Source organism: Olea europaea, unplaced genomic scaffold (genome assembly GCF_002742605.1).
Source record: "Olea europaea var. sylvestris unplaced genomic scaffold, O_europaea_v1 scaffold671, whole genome shotgun sequence".
Lineage (NCBI taxonomy): Eukaryota > Viridiplantae > Streptophyta > Magnoliopsida > Lamiales > Oleaceae > Olea > Olea europaea.
The window spans coordinates 84,902-92,967 of record NW_019265091.1 but is presented as its reverse complement, the minus strand read 5'-3'; the positions used below and the strand labels follow the sequence as shown (position 1 = coordinate 92,967).

At 31.4% G+C, this 8,066-nt stretch overlaps 1 pseudogene; it reads right to left on the bottom strand.

Annotated features, from left to right (window-relative positions):
• Positions 1-6,384: 6,384 nt before the first annotated feature.
• LOC111390327 lies at positions 6,385-7,065 on the bottom strand (annotated as a pseudogene).
• Positions 7,066-8,066: the final 1,001 nt, after the last annotated feature.

Sequence of the window (8,066 nt, the reverse complement as noted above, 5' to 3'; positions counted from 1 at the left end):
ATTAAGAAAAAGAAAAAAGTAGAAACAAATTTTGCCGATTATGATGATTCAATTAACATGATTTATTTGGATGTCTTTGATTTCTTTGCTGATCCTAATGAAAATATTGACCATTTGATTAGTGATGGCATGATAGAAAATATAGATTAATTTACTTTCTAATATTTCCATTTATTTTAGAAATTCAATTTGAAATATATTTTTACTTTTTGCAAAAAAATTGAAACTTTATTATGCATCATCAATTTTATAATATTGAATTATGTTTACTCTTTAAATTTAAATTTAAATTTAAGTTCTAAAACATATTTGTTTTGTTATAGATTTATGATGAATTATTAAGATATCTGCTTGATTGATGGTTCAACTATACATTATTCTTGAAGACAAAAAAATATTCTTTGGATTTAACATTAGCAAAAATAATATTAATATAATATCAAATACATCAAATATAGTTGAAAGTTCCAAAAAATCTTATATTATTTTACCAAATAATACAAAATTATATACTAAAGATACACTTTATTCTAATAAATTCAGAAGAAATTTGCTTAGTTTTAAAAGTATCCGTTACGATGGATATTACATTGAGATGATACAAGAAAATAATATTAAATATCTTTGTTTAACTTTCTTTTATTTGGTCAGAAGCAGATAAAAAAAACTCCATACATCCCCACCTGGCATGTATTATATATTTATAAAAATGCTTGAATCAAATATTATTGCGAACTAGAAGTTCATTGACCCAAAAAGTTTTATACTTTGACATGATCAATTTGGATATCGAGAAGATATAATGAAGCGTTGAATAATTAATAACTCACATGGACATCCTTTGAAGAAGCAAAAGATTCTTTTACCTAATGATTATCCATGTATAATTTATTTATAAGGCAAGTTAGTCATTATATCTTCGATTTCAAAGGTCAATATCGAATCTCCAACATTTCTAAAAGAATTCATGGAGATATATGTGAGCCAATACATCCACATGTGGATCATTTCGTTACTTTGTAGTATAAATTGATTATTTTAATAGATGATCACATATTTGCCCACTTTTCATTAGAAATGTAGCTTTGGCTAGACCGCTTTCTCATATCATAAAATTACGAGCTTATGTTTTCGATTACTCAATCAAGATAATTCGTCTTGACAATGCTGGTGAATTTAGATCAAAAGCATTCGATAATTATTGCATATCAATTGTGATTGTTATTGAACATTTAATTGCGTTCATACACAAAATGGTTTAGCAGAGTCATTTATTAAATGTCTACAACTTATTGTTAAACTATTACTTATAAAAACAAAACTCCCAACTTTTAGTTGGGGTCATGCCATAGTACATGCTGCATAATTGGTTTGCATAAGACCAACCACCTATTATGAATATTCACTTTTACAATTTGCATTTGATCATGAACCTAATGATATTTCTAACTAAGGATTTTTTGTTGTGCTGTCTAAATCCCTGTTTTACCCCCCACAACGTATTGGTCCCCAAAGATTTATGTGAATTTTAACTCGCTATCTATTATTAGGTATCTTGAACCTTTAACGGGTAACTTATTTATTGAACGTTTTTCAGATTATTATTGTGATAAAATGAATTTTCCAACTTTGGGAGAGGAAAAATATATCCTGCAAAATAAGGAAAATTTTTATTGGAATAAAACAACTGTATCTTACTTTGATCCCCGTAATAATCAATGTGAACAAGAGGTTCATTTGCAAAAGGTTACAAATCAATTGTCTGATGTATTTGTTGACACAAGAAAGAGGACAAAGTCATATATACTGGTAGAAAATATTTTAACAAAAATTAATGTCCCTGAAAAACAATCAGCTGTAGAAAATAAATCTTATATACATCAGAAGCATTGTTGACCAATTGGTTTAAAAGACTGTGCCTCGAAGAAGAAGAGTACAGGAAAAAAATCAAACAAAAACTTTAGAAGAAGTAACATTAGAAAAGATTAATCAATCAAATATTAAAATATGGCTTCTGAAGAACCACAAATATTCGAAAATAATGAGATTTCAATAAACGATATGTTATCTCATAAATCATTGAAACGAAATAATGTTGTTATAGACAATATTTTCGCCTTTAACATGGTTCTTGATATTATGCAAAATGAGAATCCTGAACCATAGTCAGTTAAAGTTGTTAACATAGAATTGATTGGACAAAAAGTAAAGAAGCCATACAGGAGGAATTCAACTCCTTAGAGCAACGGAAAGTTTTTAGCTGAATACCTGAAAAATGTAATTCATGTTGGATACAAATGAATTTTTGTAAACAAGAGGAATTAAAATAATGAAATTACAAGATACAAAGTTAGACTCGTAGCTCAAAGTTTTTTATAAATGCTAGGAATTGATTATGAGGAAATATATTCTTCAGTAATGAATATTATTGCTTTTAGATTTTTAATTAGTTCGGTCGTGTAACAATGGCCCGATATGCGTCTTATGGATGTTGTAACTATTTATATATGAAAATCCCTGAAGGACTTAAAGTAGAAGGTGCGAACGATACATGCTCGAGAAACCATGTTAATTATATTGCGAAAATCATTATATGGATTGAAACAATTCGGATACATGTGGTCTATTCACTTAAGCAAATATTTGTTGAATGAGGATTATAAAAATGATGATGTCTGTCCATATATTTTTATAAAGAAAACAAATATTGAATTCGTAATTGCTGTAGTTTATGTTGATAATTTAAATTTAATTGAAACCCCTCAAGAACTTAATAAAACTATAGATTGTTTGAAAAATAAATTTGAGATGAATTATTTGGGAAAACTAAATTTCATCTTAGGTTGCAGATTGAACATTTTTCAGAAAAATTATTTGTTTATCAATATACATATACATAAAAAGTTTTAAAACGTTTTTATATGAATAATGTACATTTATTGACATCACTTATCGTTGTTCGATCACTTAATGTGAAAAAAATTCATTTCGCCTACTCGAGGATGGAGAAATTGTTCTTGATCCCGAAATACCCTATCTTAGTGCAATTGGAGCATTAGCTTATGTTAAAAACTACACTTGACCTAACATAACTTTTTTTTTTTTTTAAATCTCCTTACAAGATATCACTCTATACCAACACAAATACATTATTTACTTAAAGGGTACTATTGATTTAGAATTATTTTAGGATTTATGCTACACGTACATTATTCCACATGTACATAAGTGTATCCATAATGTACAAGTGACATAACTTTATTTGAGAGTTGAAAAATAATTTTTTCAACCCATCAATCATGAAATTCCACATGTATATTATGGATACCCTAATGAATACCATAATGTATGTGTAGAATTATCCTTATTTTAGTCTCAAAAGTCGCTTTAATAGGATATACAGATGCAGATTATCTCTCTAATCCACATAGAGCTAAATCACAAACGGGATATATGTTTACATGTGGAGGAACAACTATATCATGGAGATCTGTAAAACAATAACTGATCGTAACATCATCCAATCATTATGAAATTGTCGCTGCCTATGAAGCATACCAAGAATGTGTATGGTTGAGGAACACGACCCACCATATTCAAGCATCATGCGGGTTAATTTCAATAAAAGATAGTCTAACAATTTTGTATAAAGACAATGTAGCTTGTATTGCACAATTCAAAGAGACTATATCAAAGGTAATAGGACTACATATTTCTCCAAAAAAATTTCATATGAGTTTCAAAAGAATGGCGACATCGATATTCAACAAATTCACTCAAGTGACAATGTGGTCGATTTATTCACAAAAGCACTGCCAACATTTACATTCAAGAAATTAGTTCATGAGATCAGAATGCGTCGATTTAAAGATTTTTAGTGATCAACATCGGGGGAGTAGTTGTATTTTTTCGTTTTGCTTAGGTTTTATCCTATTAGGTTTTCCTAGTAAGGTTTTAATGAGGCAGCATTTATTTTCAATATTCCAAAATAACTCTACTCATTTTTCTTTGTTTGATTTTTTATCCCATAGGATTTTTATCAAACAAGGTTTTAATGAGGCGGATATTTTGTAATGTATCATTCAAGGGAGAGTGTTGTAAATTGTAAATCTATTAGAGTTTACAAGTGAATAACAATTGTATCCCTGATTCTACCCTATAAATATAGGGTTTTGATTTTTAATAAAATGCACAAGTCTATTGATTTCTCTATATATTTTTTTTCTCTTTTTGGTCTTTTCATAACATAAAAAAGTTTTTCTTTCAAATTTGGAACTGAAAGTGTTTAGGTCTGAAAGATTATCGAAAGTTTAAGCATTAATTTTACCAACTTTAAATGAGTTAGCTTGTGCAACTCATTTAATCAAAGAGTCAATAAAATTATGTAAAAAAGGATGAAATGCAAATGAAACTTTCAGATGAATTTATTTCTTACTCAACAATGATTTTAGATGGTCTAAGCTTCTTGTAATTTTAAGTATCGTCGGCTTAAGAAAAACATAGCCAAGAAGGGACTCTTCCCTCAAATGGAAAAAATTACATTACTCATATCTCTTAGTCATTGTTCTAAAAAGAGTAAAACGTAATTAGACATGAAGGCTAAGTTTCAAGTTTTACGAGTCTACACGAGATTTAGACGCAAAAATGCATTTTTTTACTTTACATTATTTTAAATTTTTAATCATTTTAAAAATTATTTAATAATTGAAATAATATATATCAAGGGTTAATTTCACAAACGGTCATTGAACTTCCTTGAAAATTACAAAACGGTCATTGAAGTTTACAAACTTGTAGAAACGATTACTATTAGGACTATTATGATTTAATTCAAACTTAAAGGACCAAAACACGTGAATATAGAATCTTGAGGACCAAACCCCCAAAACTTGACAAAATAAACTTTTTCTCTCTATTTTTGGACGAGTTTTACGGTAATTTTTCGACAACTTTTGATCACAAAGACCGTCGGATTTGGATACTATTGGAAAGCCCCCAACATCTTCTTCAATTATTACCCAAAATATTCTCATAACTCCAAAGGATTTGTCTGGAATAAACCCACAAAATTAACTCCCTGAAATCTCGCCCAAAAATCTGGGTAAATTTTTAGATTTTGGGGAGCTGATTTTGTGGGTTTATTTCGATCAAATCCTTCGGAGTTATGGGGAGATTTTGGATGGTAATTGAAGATGACATTATGGGCTTTGTCACATTATCCAAATTCGGCGGTTTTGGTGGTCGGATGTTTCTAGAAAATTGCTGCAAAACTCACCCAAAAATTTGTAAAATCTAGGCAGATTTTCAGATTCGGGGAGCTGACTTTACGAGTTTATTTTGGTCGAATCCTTTTGAGTTATGAGGAGATTTTGCATGGTAATTGAAGTAGACATTGTGGGTTTTCCAACGGTATCCAAATCTGGCGGTCTTGGTGGTCAAAAGTTATCGAAAAATTACTGCAAAACTCGCCCAAAAATCTGGGCAAATTTTCAGATTTCAACGAGCTGACTTTGTGGGTTTATTTCGGCCAAATCCTTTGAATTTATGGGGAGATTTTGGTTAGTAATGGAAGAGAACATTGTGGGGTTTCCAACAATATGCACATCTGGTTGTCTTGGTGGTTGGAAGTTGTCGAAAAATTGCTACAAAACTTGCCCAAAAATCTAAAAAATCTGGGCAAATTTTCAAATTTTGGGGAGCTGATTTTGTGGATTTATTCCGGCCGAATTCTTTGGAGTTGTGAGGAGATTTTGGATGGTAATTAAAGAGAATATTGTGGGCTTTCAAACGGTATTCAAATACGACGATCTTGGTGGTCGGAAGTTGCTAAAAAATTGTCGCAAAACTCGTTCCCAAAAATAGAGAGTTTAAAAGTTTTGGTTGTTTGATCTTCAAGATTCTATGTTTAAGTGTTTTGGTTATTTAAGTTTGAATTAAATCATAACGGCCCTAATAATGGCCGTTTCTACAAGTTTGTGAACTTCAGTGACCCTTTCTATAAGTGCTCTAAACTTCAGTGACCCTCCCTGCAAGTTTGTAAATTTCAGTGATCCTTTCTGAAAGCGCTCTAAACTTTAGTTACACTTTCTGCAAGTTTTAAACTTCAGCGACTGTTTTGTAATTTTCAGATAAGTACAGTGACCGTTTGTGAAATTAACCCTATATATCAAACATCTAAAATCATAAAATACTATATTTCCTTAATAATTCCCACAATTAGTCAATTATACATTTTTTGAGTATTTGAAATACAAAAATTAAACTATTTTTATAATTTAAATCTCAACTAGACAAGATCATTTAAAGACTTAAAACTAAAGTAAAAAGAAAAGGCTTCTAAACAAAGGAAAAAAATATAAAAAAATTAATGAAAAAACTGAAAATTTAATAATGCGCCACTAGGCACTCATCGTGAACGCATGATGTTTCACGAGGCTCGCGCCAAGATGGGCTTTTTAGAACACTGCTCTTAATGAACCCATATCGTAGTTCTTGCTTCAATTTTGATCAGTTTTTAATGGACTTACGTACAGTACATTATGGGAGTTGTCATCTTCTGAAGAGGATTCACCAGGGGCTCCTCCAGATCTTTGATAGACGGCTGTGATGATTGGGTTACATGTGGCTTCTAGCTCCTTAAGCTTCTCTTCGTAGTCCTCTTTCTTTGCATTTTGTTTGTCGTCTAACCACTCGAGGGCCTCCTTTATAGTAGTCTCGATGTTTTCCTTCTTGTCAGACTTGAGCTTGTCCTTGTCTTCGTTGATTTGGTTCTTCATGAACGTATGTCTTAAGACTGTTGCAAGCTTCAATTCTTTCCTCCACCTTCTTGTCTTTCTCAGCAAACTCTTCTGCTTTGAGAACCATTTTCTCAACCTCCTCTTAGCTATATCGATCGTTCCCATCTGTTATGGTAATCTCCTCTAATTTACCAGTGCCCCTGTCTTCTACCTTGATGTTGAAAGTACCATAGGCATTGATATGCACAAAAATTGTAGTCCAACTCCAAACTTTCAAGCATGGCCCAAGGTGTTTACCCTGAGCATAAATGTCCCCCAAAACCCTCATAAATGTGGTTGAGCCTGTCCTCTAAAGTCAGGCTCGTATGATCAAACCCATATAATCAAAATATTGCCTCCCATGCCCTTATCTAGTAACTTTTACTTGTTTTTGTCTTCCCATGACTCAATCGTTCATCCTTATCCAAAATATTAAACATATTACAATCCAAGTCAAACTCCTAAAGGTAATTGTGATATAACTCAATCACTGTACAAGATAAGGATTATAAGTGCTTAAATCCTTTTACAACTCTACCACTAACATCTATAAATACTGGATTAATGTTCATTATTCAGGTACGATTTTACATACAATTTCATGATATATATTCTTCACATAAATTTCCTGGCTAATTTAAGCATTAGAGGGGCGACAAGGACACACCTCGATGCCTTTTTTCAGGTATTGGAAATCTTTGTTCGTGTTCGTTATCAGTCCTCAATCTCAAGAAATCAACATGTACAATTTTTGGTATCATCAGTGGCGTCGTCTGTGGGAAATGGTACGTTAACCATGTTTCACCACCTCCAAAAAAGCCATCAGAAAAAAGATAATTTACTAGTAGTTCTCTACTCAAGAATAGCAAAGACAGCAACCGAATAATGAATGAAAAATGCCACAACAAGCTAATATGAAAGATGATATTTTCCAGCATGAAAATTGAAAAAATTGGTACATATATAGAAGAAAAACTTGCTATGGAAGGACAAAAATTTTGGGTAGTTCCTCAACCAAGAAGCTAGGGAAGGATGTTTCTGCTTTTTGAATGGTTTCAAAGTCCAACATAGACAAAAAGATGTATAGATCGAATTAAACTAAGCATTTTTCTCTCTGCCATTTGTTGCCATAGTCATTGTAGACGTTAATTAAGAATATTGAAGCATCTACAGCCATCTTAGCCCCCGGTGACAGTTATCGAAGCGGTGGCATCTTGAGCTATCCACATAGCAATCAACTTTGACAATAGCAATAGAGAGGCGCCATACTACTTGGATTTCAACCTTGAA